At 42.3% G+C, this 14,829-nt stretch overlaps 1 long non-coding RNA gene across 1 annotated transcript; it reads left to right on the forward strand.

Annotated features, from left to right (window-relative positions):
• The first annotated feature begins 2,171 nt into the window (after nucleotides 1-2,171).
• Nucleotides 2,172-14,829, forward strand: LOC140254271 (uncharacterized). Its single transcript, XR_011904124.1, has 5 exons — nucleotides 2,172-2,197; nucleotides 4,533-4,656; nucleotides 5,818-5,953; nucleotides 8,917-9,040; nucleotides 14,766-14,829. It is a non-coding gene; the product is annotated as an uncharacterized lncRNA (long non-coding RNA).

Below are 14,829 nucleotides of genomic sequence, written 5' to 3' on the forward strand. Positions count from 1 at the left end.
AGGAGATGTCAGCATCACACACCATCCAAGACTGTGCCATGTTCTGCCATGTCCTTGTGATTCACCACTTCCTCATTTAAAAAGACGTTGATGTGGTCTGGTGACTGTGCAAAAGAATTTCAGCTTTGTGGTCTGTGTTACCTGCTGCTACAAGGACACAAACGCCTTTTGGCTATAGAAAAGTTCTGGTGCATTTTTGTCCCCTGCCAGTCCGTTAAGGATCCCAACCTGGTGGCTATAACAACAAAAGGCAGAGCACTGTCCATTTATTTTCTCACCTGAGAACAGATGTTCTTGTCTTGCTTTGTGAATCACAGGGAGCCCACTAATGACAGTTCCGTGGCCATGCAACCAGTATCAGCCTTTGTCCGTGAGATGGGATGTTGGAGATGGCAAAGGATGAGGCGCAGCGGGCACGCTGCAGCTCTCCCCACTCGTTTTCCTGCACCAGCCCAGATGTGGCACGGGGCACTGGGCTTCACTGCATGCTTCTCTGCTCCTCTGATACTAGCAGGGCTAAGCTCTCCTGTGTGAAGACAAGTATGAACTGTTGCCACTTTTTGATCATAAAGGCAGACTCACAGAATCACAGAATAGTTGTGTTTGGGACACCTGGATGTTGCCTGTTCCAACATCACTCCTCCAGTGGGTATGGACTTTTTAGTATATATTGGGGTATGTAGCATATATTCACTACTCAGTGTGGAGTAGTGAATGAATTTGTTCTTTTCTTTTTCTTAGTCATGCAGCTTTTGATTTACTCAGTAAACAGTCTTCTTCTCAACTCGCGGATCCTTGTACATTCACTTTCCCAGTTCTCTCTCCTGTTCCACTCGGGAAGTGTATCTAGCACCTAAGAGGTACACAGCTGCACGCCAAGGCAAAAGCACAACAGAGACACAGACACTGTTAAGTACAGAATTACAGAAGGAAAATTCTCTGCAATGCAGAGTTTCTCTTCATCTCGTGCTTCACCCTGGTTCTGGGAGCCCCTAATGATCACCAATATGGAAGTTGTATAGCGTACACAGGTTGGCTACAGCCCAGTCACAGTCACACATTTATCCGTAATTGGCCCAAAGCTCCTTAATGATAGTCCTTATTCTTAATACATAGCAAGATTTTGTCAGCGTAGCTGTATGTTCCACAGAACGTTGTTTGGGCCGTGGCTGATCTTTTCCTGATATAAGCTCAGCACTGGCATCTGTGGGTTACTTATCAGCCAAGGTCGTTATGATCAGTAATGCAATGGCTTCATTCCCTTCCTTCCCTACAGATCACACAATGTGCACTGAAATGGGAGCAAAGTTCACCAAGCAAAGCTAGAGCTTTATACAGAAATAATGAATGGGCTTAAAATTCTTCCCGCTGGAGAGCAGGTCCTCGCTTGGAGCAGGGGAGAGCGGGAGGAGCCTCATGGCACACGTTACAGCCCAGTCAGTCCCTGTGCCATCCTGGAGCGAGGTTCTTCTCTAGAGGCATGAATAAAGTCATCGGTTCTGCACACTGGAGCCTTTGTCCCATCTTCCTTAGCTGGGACAAAGGCAGTCCCTTCCACCACCTCCTTCTAAGCAATGTTGCTGTGTCCGTGGGTGAATCAGGCAGTGTCTCTGCTCAGGGCTCAGATGTTTGTCCAGAAGGCCTACTCGAACCTGAGCAGGCTAAATGGCTCCTGTTTAGGCTCTGATGCCTCTCCTGTAGTACCTTTGCATTATTGTTGCTATTCATCACTGTACATGCATGTGTACATTAAGCTTTAGCTATTTTTCTCTCTGTAAGAACATGTTACTGAGGACTGTGTTTTCACTACAAGTGTTTGATTTGTAGCAGCAATTCCAGTCTTTTATGCTTAACCTTTACATTTCACGTGTATTTCATGATTTCTCATAATCCATAAACTGTCATTCTATGAAATAATGCTTTCCCATTAGAGATCTCACTGCATGTTTCCTTTTGTTATCTTTTGAAAGCAGGTTTTCATTTCATGTGGCAGCAGAATTGCAGTCAGAGATTAAACAGGTGACAGCATCAGGTAGGAAGCTAGGGCTGACTCGGGGGAGCTCAGGTGCACACAATGCAGCTGACAAGAAGGGGTGGAGCCAGGATCCTCCCCTTTGCAGTCCTCATTTAAGGGCTGGTAGGGGATGGTGGGGTTACCTTTTGTTACAGGTATCTGAATAAGGGAGGTTTTCTGTAGGTAAGTGGTGGGTTTACTTAATTTTGTTCCTGTGGCTGTACTTTTCTTTAAGTAAATTTTAGATTTCCGTAGTTTGGGATTTATTTATTTATTTTCCTGTATGTTGTGTTCTTGTATGTTGTTGGAAGCTTGAAACAAAAAGCATTGTAGTCAGAAGATGTGAGCTATCCTCTAAGATTTTAAGAGATAGTGTGCATGTATCAGTTATCTTGAAACAAAAGCAGAGGTTTTGTTTTGGTAAGAGAATAGTACTGTGGTGATTTGCTTATTTTTTTTCTAATCAGTCACATATACCTTCAGTTGCTTCAGAGTTGAGAAACATTGTTAGTGTTCCAACAACTGCTGCTTAGGGACGGAAGTCCTGCTGCTGTGTAGTACCGTTGTTGTGGAAAGCTACTGTGCCTGGGTGAGCCACTTTAAACAGGCAGGCTTGTCTACTTTTATTTTTCCGCTTTTAAGGGAAGGAGTAGCAACTACTCAAAGGTGCAGGAGAAGCAGGAGTAAACAGGTATGAATTATGGACCAAAGCTGTGAAGTTTTGTAAGTTAGGACATAAGAGTTGTCTCTAGAGTTTCTTTTTTGCTGTTTACCTTATTTTCTCAAGCTTACAGATACACTTTTATTTCTGTTTTATACTCATTATTTTAGGTTAGGGTAGTGTGAAGCTACCTGTTCTAGAGAAAAAAAGCCTGGCTTGATAGGTCTGAGAGGTGACTCACGAATGTCACTGACTAGTTCAATTGCTCTTTAGTACTAGTGGAAATGATTTTTTTACTTGAATGTACAGAACTGTGAGTTTTGGAGGTTATTACTTGACATATAATGTAAATGTTTTGGCAGCCTGCTCAGCTTATAGGTTTCATAAATTATCAGGTAATGCTTGAGGTTACTAAGAGCAACTGTAAAGATCAAGCAAGTGATTATATTATGCAAAACAAGGGAAGATTTTGAGAATTGGAAGTTACATGCACTTCCTGTAGGGTTACGAATCTTGCTCTGATAAGGAACAGGGTCTTTAGGGACGTGTAGACATCCCTTTGTAGCCGGGAGCCTGAATGCCAATGTTGATTTCTGAATATGAGATGGTGTTCAGTGGTAATACTGTTTTTGTAATTCCTACAGAGTTTTCAGAATAAATCCCCACAGAGACTACAGTCATGTAACATTTACATAGGGTGGAAAAAATAACATCCCAGGAGCTAGAGTGCATTCATTATAGTCTCTATTCAGTACTGTGCGAGTAGGCTGTAAAGCTGGGCATATCACAGAGAGGGTTTTGTCAGGAGTCTTCACTGAATGTTTCCTTCCTGATGTTAATTGTGCTGCATGGTGTCCCTTAGCTGCCTCCTTTCATATTGACGGAAAACACTCAATGTGGACAGAGACTGACTTGACTTCTTTGGATCAGTTGGAGCAGGGCTGTTTTAGTAGGCAAATGTGGGGACAGTTTGTACCTTAGGTCTCCAGCTGTTTGAGCACAAGTTTTTTTCTTTTTTACATTCTTTGAAGGACTGAGTTTATTAATTGCGTAACTGGAGTTTATTTTTACTTCTGTAGGTACTAACTTGCTATTGTTTGGGATTTATTTTTTTACTTTTTTAAAGACCAGCTGGCAGCTCACATACTGTTGAGATTTGAAGCTTCTGATATCAGGTGTATGAGGGAAAGGAGAGGTGTTAAGAACTTCCAGTTGGTGGATTCCTAATGTTGTGTCATAGTTAACGAAGTAGTTAGCTTTGAGGGTTCTTTTCCTGCAGAGAGAATGATCTGTGAAGATTATTTGCTGAATTTTTGTTGATCCAGATGGTTATTCCAGAGTAATGTTATCTCAGTAGCTTCCAGCAGTTTGTCTTCAAGTGAGAGTTCACTTACTCTCATTTTAGCTGACATTACTGGCTTTTAAGTGGACCACTTCCTAGGTACAGCTTCAAACACAGAATGTATTCTCACTTCAGTAAGAGCAACCCATTTTTCAGTGCTGTCTGCAGTGCAGTCCTGCAAGTTATTGAATTATGCAGGCTGTTAATTTCTGCTGTAGGGCAGCCTCTGTGAAGAGCAGAACTAGGAACCTACGATACAGCGTCACCTTTTGGAGGTGAAAAGGAATGGCAGTCTGAAAATACAGGATCTCTTCAGAGGTAAAACAAGGGTAGGGATGTTTATGCGGGCTCCTCCGTGAGCGTGTTCTGCTGTTACTGTGAAGGAGCTCATTTCTGTCTTAGGTACTTTAAAATGTCAGTGTTTGCTGGAACTGCTTTATGTACGTATGCTTTCATATACTACGTGTTGTGAATGATCTGATTGAGTTGCATTTTATCTTGTTCTGTTGTCACAGTGAAAGAAAGGATACAGAGTCTGATGGATTTTAGTCTTTTGGCGGCTCATCCAGAGACCTTTAGAAAGAAGTTACAGGAAGTCCCAGCTGATGTGGGTGGATGTAGAACCGAGCTGTACACCAGGTACATTTTTATTTTTGCTGGCACACTCTAATTGAGCGGGTATGAAGCTTCGGAGGAGGGTTTTAGCGGTTATGTGGCTCACTTGTTCCCTATTCTACGGCATGGTGAGCCCTTTCATCTGCCTGGCTTTGCAATAGCCTGAAGCAATGTGTAATCCCTCTCTCCTTTGCTTTTTGAGGTGTATGCTTGTAGCAGGCCTACTTCAACCAGCTCTGATGTCTGAGTAGGGATGTTTTGTGGTTCTTGTTTCGCTAATAGTCTTGTTTTGTGTGGGAGGGTTTATTTGGCTGATTCAAGGTGTTTCTGCAGTTTTAGGTTCCTTTCACTGGTGCATATGTTGTTGAAAATGAGCTGGTTTCTGTCATCTTTAAACTTCCTAAATGGCATTTATTCCACAAACCCTTCGTTTTTTTTCCAGAATATACTGTGAGACTTTTTTCTTTTAGGTCCCTTTAAGATGTTTACTTGGGTCGTCATGTTGTTTTCCGGGTATTTTTGGTGTATAATAAAAGCATGAAAATGTGCATTAAGCAGGTGGCATTAATTCTTTTCAAATGGAATGCATGTTATTGAGGGAACAAAAGCTAAGAGATTAAGGAGTATCAAGAGAGATGTGTTGGGTATTTAGGTTGGATTATGGATCATTATTTTCAGAGATATCTAAGAAATTACTTTTTTTATTTTTAATTGAGTACACGGGGATAATTAGTGAACATGAAAAATCATTGAGTGTGATTTTTGCCTTGGTTTCATCATAAATTGGTGAAGCGTTACAAAACTCCATGTGCCAAAATGCATTCCCTGAATGCCAGTGCTTTCTTTGCAGGGTGCTGACTCTTCTAACGAGGAGAGTTAATTTTGCATGACACCTTCTCCCTAGAAAATAAGTTTCTGTAATGTATGGTTATCTATTTAAAGTAGTACTGTCCATCACTACTAAATTGGCCTAGATAAAAACTACACATTGTGAATCAGGATCTAAAATCAATACCAGCTCTGATGGGTACTGACTTATTTGGGTATTGAATGCTGCTATGGTCCCACAGACAGGAAGTGCTAGAGGAAACGTGGAGCTGATTCCAAGGGTTTTGGTGTGAGATGTGAACTAGGTGTAGTTGCATCATAACTGATCAGTTTAAGACTGGTGTTTTTCCCTTTGAGTGCAATGCAGTTGTCCATAATTACTAACCGTCTGGATACATCCACAAGAAGTTGCTTTCTGTGAAGGACTTGGTTCATTGACTGTACTGGACATCTCTATATGGGAGTGACTGTTTCATTGACTAAAGGAGTACAGGTGAGTGGAGATGGATCTGACTTCATGCTGAGCTGACCAAATGTTTATTAACTTGTTCTAAATGTCATGTTCTAAAAGTCATGTAAGCATGTCCTCTAACGCTGTGCTTAAGCTGATGATTCATGCTGTGACAACTGATACGGCATGAGAGCCTGTTATGTTTCTTTTTTTATGTTTTTATTAATTTTTAGCTTCATTTCTTTATCATCTCCTGTTGTGGTATTAATGTCTCAAGTTATCCATCGTGCTGTCTCTGTATTATATGCTATTTGAAGTTCAAGGTTTTATGTAGGAAAATGCCTCTACTGCATGAATGTAGGCGTCAGCTTAACTCTTTAGAACCTGATCACAGTTTCTTTCTATTTAGTTGTTTTTCTTCTGAGTGTGCTGTCTTACCTATGACACTACACAGGTGCTTCAGTAAGACAGTGTATAATTATTTTGCTGTTTGGATATAGGATTTATTCAGAAGAGGATGAAAAACTCTCATTTAGTTTTCATTTTAAAAAGAAAGAGGTAGTTTGTAATGTGCTGTGGTTGTTGTCTTTGTAATCTTGGTTCTCTGGATAGCACGTGAGAGCTCCCAGGTAGATAAATCTTTTGCGGGGGCCTGGGCTTAGAGAATGTTCCAGCCACTTGAGACAGCTGCTGCTTTTTCTGTGACCCCCTGAACTTGTTTTTCCATTAGCTGCTTGGGGAAGTGATATGCCAATCGACTTCTGCCTTCAGGTAGCGTGATTTGTTCTTGTCCACGAGGCAGGATTGTGAAGGCTGTGTGGTTTAGAGAAATGCTTCCTGCCTCTGTGGCCCGTCAATGGTCAGTTCCCCTTTGTGCAGTGCATGAGGATCTTAGGTAAGCTGTTGGGAAATAGTCTGTAGACAGGCTTCTTTGTCTTGTTTGTCTTTTGAGTATGTCAAGAGAGAAATCTGTGCCCTTGTTTTAATGCATGTTATGTTAATAGAAGTTGTGATCGACAGGTCTGAATAGAGCTATCTTCTGAGTCACAGCTATCACCTCCAAGGTAGAGCTGTCCTCAGTTTACTGTCTTTGTTTCAACTGGGCTGCAATTGCTTTATTCAGAGTGCGTGGCATATTGGTTTAATTTTTTCTCTAGTTGATAACTATGATATCATTTTATAAATTAATAATAATATTTTTTATTATTATTGAAGGTGTTGTAAAGCAGTGTTGTACAGAGTTGAGGCTGTTCACAGCAAAGTGTGCAAGGAGCCGGGAGGTAGCAGAGTTAGGAGAGTGGCCTGAATCTGACCTACGGGGGGTGGGTGTTCATCTGTCTTCTGCTCCGGGTTTAGCTGGAGCATTGGTCAGGAGGTGGTGAGCAATTACTTGTGCATCACCAGTTGTTTATATCCATTTATGTATATAAGCTTGTAATTCATATCCTTTTCTCTATTTTAGTAAATAGGCTTATATCAACCTATGTGGTGTTATATAATTTCCCCCCCCATTCTCTCCCCATGCCACTGTAGTTAGTGACTGTGTGGTGCATTCCCACCTGTGAGGTTAAACCTCAGCACTTGCCCAGCAATTTTCTTCCATCTGAAGTTGCTCATTTTTGTGTAAATGGCTTGTTCTGATGTTTAACTACTTGTAACTTTTCTTGCCTGTTAAGAGCCTACTCACAGGTGTGGCTGGCAGGGAGGCACAGTGCCAACCTGTTTCACAGGGCTCACTAACCATCTATTACTGTGACCACTGCTTTGTGTCTTTCCCAGCCATGTACTTCACAGAATCACAGAACTGTAGGGGTTGGAAGGGACCAGGTTGCACAGGTAGGAGTCCAAGTGGGACTTGAATAACCCCATTGGGCAGCCTGTTCCAGTGCACCGTCACAATCACAGTAAGGAAGTTCTTGCGCACATTTGTGTGGATCTTCCTATGTTCCATAGTATGTCCACTTCCCCTTGTCATGTCTCCACATACCTCTGAAGAGAGACTGGCCTTGCTGCTATTGCCCCCACACCTCAGATATTTATATACCTGAATTAGATCCCCTCTCAGTTGTCTTTTCTCAAGGCTAAACAGACTGTTTTCTTAGCCTTTCTTCATAGGGGAGATGCTCCAGTCCCTTCACTATCTTTGTGGCCCTCTGCTGGATTTTTTCCAAGAGGTCCCTGTCTTTTTTGGTACTAGGGAGCCCAGAACTGGACACAGTTCTGCAGCTGGGGTCTTACTGGGGCTGAGTAAAGGATCACCTTGTTCAGCTTGTTCAGTTGCTGACTAAGAAGGGGAGGCCATGCCAGCCCACACAGCCACAGTATTGGGGCCCTCATCTTCCTGTCTCCTAGATAGCCTCCGATATGTTCGCTTGCCCTGCCATGGTTGCGGATAGGTTTGTTTCCTTTGAGCTGAGGGCAAAGCTGTGTAGACAGCATTTTGCCTTTTCTGGTTTTGCTCTGTTGCACACCCTGTCTCACTGACTCCCATAGCTTCTTTCCGACACTTGAGGTTTTATGTGGCACTGTTATCTAATGTGGAGTGAGCAGCACCGAGGCTGTTATCTCTGTTTTGAGCAGAGGAGATGTACTGAAATTCCTGTTGCTGGAAAAATAAATTGATTCAAATCCTCTCAGCTTTAGTATGTAGTTTTGATTGCTGCACTGTTCAATAACATCACCTGAATACCCTCCTTCCTCCTCACTTCCCTCTTAGTAACACTTTCTCTGAGGGAAAACCAACTGTCTGTGGTTTCCACAGTATCCGCTCCCAGGTGATATGGGTACCTCCAGGGGAAGTGAAGGGATTAGTAGTAAGAGGCATACACAGCTGTCGCAGAAACTCTGCAGCAACAGCTGTGCCTGGGAGGGTTTAAGTGCTAAGTGAGAATTTCCTTCTTTTATTAACTAGTCTTTGATTTCTTTTAGAAAAGGACATAATTCCTTCTGGGGAGGGGTGTTCTTAACTAATTTGTCAGTTAATATTATGTTCTTTTTGGGTACAGGCACGTGTTGCTTGGCCAAATGTGTAATTGTTGATCAGGATGTTTTGACAAGGAATCAGCTCGAGTCTTCAGGTTTGTTAGCTGATGGAAGAGGAAGCCAGTTCTGCAGTGTCACTGAAGGCAGGTACGGGTTCACATTTCTGAAATCCTTTTGAGTGTTATTTAACTAATGGTGTTAATTTTATTTTCAAGAGCAACACGACATTTCAATGAATGTGGCCATAGCTACACCTTGACATGCTGACTTCATCATGTTTATCCTGTCTTCTCTCTGCTCTATGGGATATGCAGGCTGTTGAGGTTATTAAATCTGGCAGGTGTGTTGTGCGCATGTAGGAAGCAAGTAGATCCCAGCATATAGGGAATGAGTAGCTTTTGCTTCTAGGAGGTTTAAAAGACAGACTAAAAAGCTTTCTCCTTAGTGTCTTAACCTGTTGCTGGAACAGTGCAGTTGACCTGCAGAACAACACTCTGACTAACAAGAGTCAGAATGGAAGGTAGTTCATTTAAGGTATATGCACCTGAACGATGTGGAGTTTCCCCTACACTACCACAGCTGTGTAACTAGTGTCCCTCAAGCAGTGATATTTATACCATGCAAAATGCACACTCATGATTACCCAAAGTAGGTATTGCTAAACCATTCTACACACTGGGTTGTCCTATGCTAACTAATACCTTGAATGTTTTCTTGCTTTTCACTCCGTCTTGGACATGCACAATGTATAGTCAAGTCAGTTTGAACGAGCTTTCTTTTATGGTGATTGGTCCAGTTTCTTATCTGAAGGTTTCAGATCTGCAATTCCAGGAGCTTTTTCCTTTGAAATGTGCTATGGATAAGCCAACGCCTTGCCCCCATTCTATCAAACTCCTCCCAAGTCCTGCCTATTCCTAGCAAGTTTCTCCCCAAACTCGGTTAACAGGTGACTGCCATTAAGTGACTAGAGAGATTTGCTTGCTGAAAGGAATGGATGAGGCATGTTTGTAGTACTACTACTTATATTGAACGCTTCTTTTACACAGGTTGTGTTGTGTTTGGTCTGAAGGTATTTCTTAGTACTTCAGCTTCATTTTGCATATGTATACCTAGAAATGCTTGTCTTCGTTGCAAAGCAAAAGCTATTTCTGTACTTCTTTCTGTTCTGGCCCCTTTTCCACATGCACAGTCAGAATTCCTCAGTTTCTTCCTCATTTATCTGTAAAAGTGGTCCTTTCTGATGTGAGCTGTAGAGCTAATCTTCCAGCCAGCTGCTGAGGTGAGTGGTGAGCTTTTGGGATGGGGTGCCACAGAAATGTTCAAAGGCTAAAACAGCACACAGCAAATGCTCAGTGCATAGGTAAAGGGCTGTTTGCTGGCAGGCTTCAGCTGAAGGCAGTTAATCAACTTTTTGCCTTGATTAAACTTTGGAAGCTGCTGCCTGTATATATAAAATAAAAACAAAGAATGCATGTATGTCCTTTGTTACTTCCAGAGGTGCTGAGGTATGGATGAACACTGTCAGAGCTGTTTTGTTGAAGGTTTGCTCTGGAACGTCCAGGCAAGCATCATTAGGACTTATACTTTTCCACTTTGCATCACATACTGCTTTTCTTCCCTCATCTCGCCTGCAGCGTTAACTGTTTTTGATTAGGACTTACCTGTGCTTGCTGATGTGCTGAAGGCTATGGGGGAGGGACTTCATTAAGGGTGTGCAGTAGCAGGATGGAAGAAAATAGCTTTAAACTGGAAAAGGGTAGATTTGTACTAGAAATCGGAACGAAATTTTTTACTGTGAGGGCGGTGAGATGCTGGAACGTGTTGCCCATTGAGGTTATGAATCCCTCCCCCCCTTCCCAAGCATTCAAAGCCAGGCTGGATGAGGCATGAAGCAACTTTGTCTAGAGGGAGGTGTCCCTGCTGACAGCAGGGCAATTGCAACTAGGTGATCTTCTAAATGTTCCTTTCAACCCAAATGATTTAGTGATTCCACGAGTATTCTTAATGTTCATCCACACCTGTGGGAACTTTAGAGACCTTTCATTGCCCTTTTTTCAAGTCTAATTTGTTAGTTATTAAATCCATCTCTAGGTTAGTCATGTTGTTGTTCTCCACTTGGTTAAATAAAATGAAAACCATGGTATGCAATGCAGCCTCTTTAAATACAGGGAGCAGAACAATTACTGTAGTCAAATCTCCCTTGAACACCAGAAGCAGAAAGTCTCCTGTTGTAAATGCGTTGCTGTTAGCCTTACTCACCGTATTGCATTTGGGAAAGCAACAGTGGGGCATGCTGTAGGTTCAAGATTCACCCCTAAGGAAGAGTGGATGTTTTTCAACCAGGAGGTTAAGAGGTCAATCGTGTAGGGTGGGCAGCCTACAGTGTAGTGGCAACACAGGTGAAGGCAGAAAGCCAAGGGACTGCTGCCTTCCTTCCTTACCTGTGGCAGGGGGATTTACGATGTCTGAGCAGTCTATGGGCCTGTGTTGCTTTAAATGTGTTTAATAGGATCCACTGTGGCTTTATATTTCTCTCTCCTGTTTTAGATACCTTGCCTTTCAGCTTGCTGGAAATTTTGAACGGAACGGGCATCAGCAATATACACAGTTGTATTGTCTCTGTTGTTTTCCCATGCTGGCAAGATGATCTCTTGGCTTCCACAGGCAAGCCCTATGCTTTCTTATAATTGCAATCGCTTGTTTATGGGATTTAGCTGTCAATGTTGCTGTGCTGTTTTGATAGTGTAGGAAGAGTATTGTGGTGGCTGTCAGTTATTTCCGCTTACCTCTGATGGCTCCCAGCGCATGTAACTGAGTAGCACGGAACCTGTTAAGCTTCAAGGCTGGCACTGCAATTTCCCTTATAGGCTGCTCTTGAGGCTAGTTTTCTTCCTGGCCTCCTCTTCTTTGCCCAGTGTCTTCAGTAGATGCTTTACCTACTGCTCCTTAAGGTCTAGTATAATGTCCCTGTTACAGATTCCCATGACAAAGCTAGACAAAGTCTAGTGTGATACATAAAGGGATAGATTGATTCAATTAAGCAAGGTGGTGCAATGAGCAAAACAGTGCTGGGTGCTGAGGGCAGTCTACACTCCACCAAGGTGCCAAGGTCGCAACTTGAACAAAGGATCAGTTCTGCAGTTACACAGTTCTTATCTCTTGCATACGTTCCAGTCATTCTTGTGGCTGCACAGGTTATTGCTGGGGTCCTATGTTGTTGTGTGTGGGGGTGCACTTTCTTGTCTCCTGATGATCGTGGGGGTGAAATTCAGCAATCTTTTCTGTTATTCTCTGGTTATTTTCTAGCAGCTTATGTGCCCTGGCAATGTGTATTTTGCAGTGCATGCAGCTTCTTAGTTTCCCTTGTTTATAACACAATTTATATTTTACAACACTGTTTACATTCCAGGACACCTGAGAAAGCACCATTGAGTTTCGATCTAACAAACTGAACCCTTACCTATCACAGTTCCTGTCCACTCGAATTCAGGTGCTGTTTGTTATAGCCTTACTGAGGCATGTGAGCCTGCATGCGAAACTCCTACTTAATTCTGTGTTTTCCTAATGAAAGCAGCAGAGCTGGTTACTTAAGGGCTGAAAATGAACTGTGAGATTTGTTATGATTTTTGTGTGTGTCACTAGATTTCTGCTTAGTTGGTATGCTCCATAGCCAAGCAGGGCCTTTGGCCTCCTTTACAATTAGGTTGTGAACATGTAAAAGCAAGTAGACTGCAAACTGTTGTGATTAGTGTTAACTCGAACACTGCAGCATCTGACTTCTCAGTTCACAATGGTTTTGAGACAGTGTTTTTGAGTTTCACTGTCTTAAGGAATTTTATTCATTTTGTCTGTTTTCCTGGTACCCTCTTAGTTTTTCTGTGATTGAGGCTCGACTCTCACATGGATTTTTGGGATCCAGAAATACACCAGGGTATTTCCTTTGTTCCCAATAGCTATAGAGAATGTAATGTCTTTTATGCTCCAATTGATGGACTGGATTACGTGAGCCATAATTAGTGCATCTCTGGCAATAGGAGTAGGAAGACTTGATGTGTGGGTAGGGTGATCAGGGGAAAATTCTCGAATATGTGCTTAAGTACCTAAATCCTTAATTAGGGTATCCTTGGCTAGAATTGTTTTGAATTTAAACCTACTTCAAAGTCCTGCACACCCTGCAGGGTTTTTACTCTACTTTTCATTGTCTCTTAGCTGAATGCCCCTCAGTGTATGTCCCAATTTGCAGCTCATTCCAGTACAGAGCATCTAGCTCCTCACTTTCTACTGTCCATCCCCCTTGTGCCTCAGCAACATAGTTGACAACCTATCCAACTTTGTTCTACAGCTCCTCCTTTCCTGGTGAGTAACTCCCAGAACCTCTCCTCCTGCACCTCTTCACCCCATGACAGACAAAATGCTTCTTGTGCTTGCTTCCTAGCCCTTTAAAAACTCCCCCAAAGCCTTCTGCTCCCTAATGTACTCCACTCCTGCTTTCAATATTTTCCACTTCATTCTAGTATATGCAGCTGGACAAACAGGAGACCTTTTCCCCAGAGAATTTCAAGTTCCTCAGTGCAGGAATCTCAACGTATGTCCCTTTTCTCCTCCTTGTGCTTCAAGGCAGCAAAGCAGGTTAAGTCAGGCTAGGCGTATACTAGCCCTTTGTGCGCTGTGAGAATGGATGACTCAAGGCAAGGTCTGGAAGAACACTAAGGCTAGAAATACTTCAGTGTGGTACTTTTTAAATACACTTGTTGCTACTCTTACTTCTCTTGCCAAGTAAGCTGTACAGGATTCCACACCTTATGAAGCAAGTTCAGCCCTATGAAAGCTTTAGAACTGTTAGGTGTTTATCCATGTGTTTATTTGTACGTGTTATTTACAGTCACGTTAACATCTGTCTGTTAGATGAAAAGTGCTTTCAAACCAAAGGGATTTGGATGGGTTATTTCTGGTTCGGCACTTTCGATGAATGCAGTCTTATGGAGCAAGTGTTATTACACCAGTGTATAGTTGCCCAGACCACCACTGTAGAGTTGTGCTGCTTCTCTCTTTTTTCCCTGGGACAGCCAGGAGATACTGCAACCTGCAGTGAAAACTTCACCAGCCTTGGGCTTTCTTTAAGACATGGAGCTTGCAATGAATTAATTTTGGATGAACTGTTTATTTGCTCTGCGTGGAAGGAGGAGTGATAGCGCATTACCAAGCAGAATACCGACAGCACTGAAACAGTTTTCCCCATTGAAGAACAGGAGCAGGCAGTGAAGGACTACTGTAGTGCATTCTCTTCACAGATTATCAGCAGGCTACTAGATGCCTTTCTAGAAGGGATTGGTCTTGCCGAGGTCAGGTCTATGGGTCACAAGTGAGTATGTTGATATTAAATACATGTGAAGTGAGGTCAGCATAAATGAATACCAACTTGGCACCTGAACCTAGGTCCGAGCTATTTCACTTGCTGTTTTTAAAACGCTGCTGGTAGTATAATTTTACAGTTTTACCCGAGGTTTGCATTTGTTAATTTCATTCTGAAACTTGTTAATTCACGTGCTATCTTGTACCTGTCAGTCGCTGTCCTCCTTATCGATATCTCTTCAGGCACATCCTTAGCTATGTCACTACTTGTATATTTGTACAGTGTGTACTAGAAAATATTAAAACACATGTTGTTGCTAGTTTATATCTATATACTGTTAATTATTTTAACTTCTCTTTAGATCCTTTATTACTCAGGCCTTATTTGTCCAGCACCAAAAATCGGTAGTTTGATTTCAGACAGCTGGACAGACAGGAGCTGCAGCCTTTGTACCTATGACTTCTACCTTATGACTACAGATTTCTTTACTTATATGTTCTTAATTTGTTCTAAATGCAGAAACAACACTTGATTCCCACGCTATGGCAGCTCCTGTTCTGTTTGAGTGTTTGCAAGCTGTGAC

Source organism: Excalfactoria chinensis, chromosome 6 (assembly GCF_039878825.1).
Source record: "Excalfactoria chinensis isolate bCotChi1 chromosome 6, bCotChi1.hap2, whole genome shotgun sequence".
NCBI lineage: Eukaryota > Metazoa > Chordata > Aves > Galliformes > Phasianidae > Excalfactoria > Excalfactoria chinensis.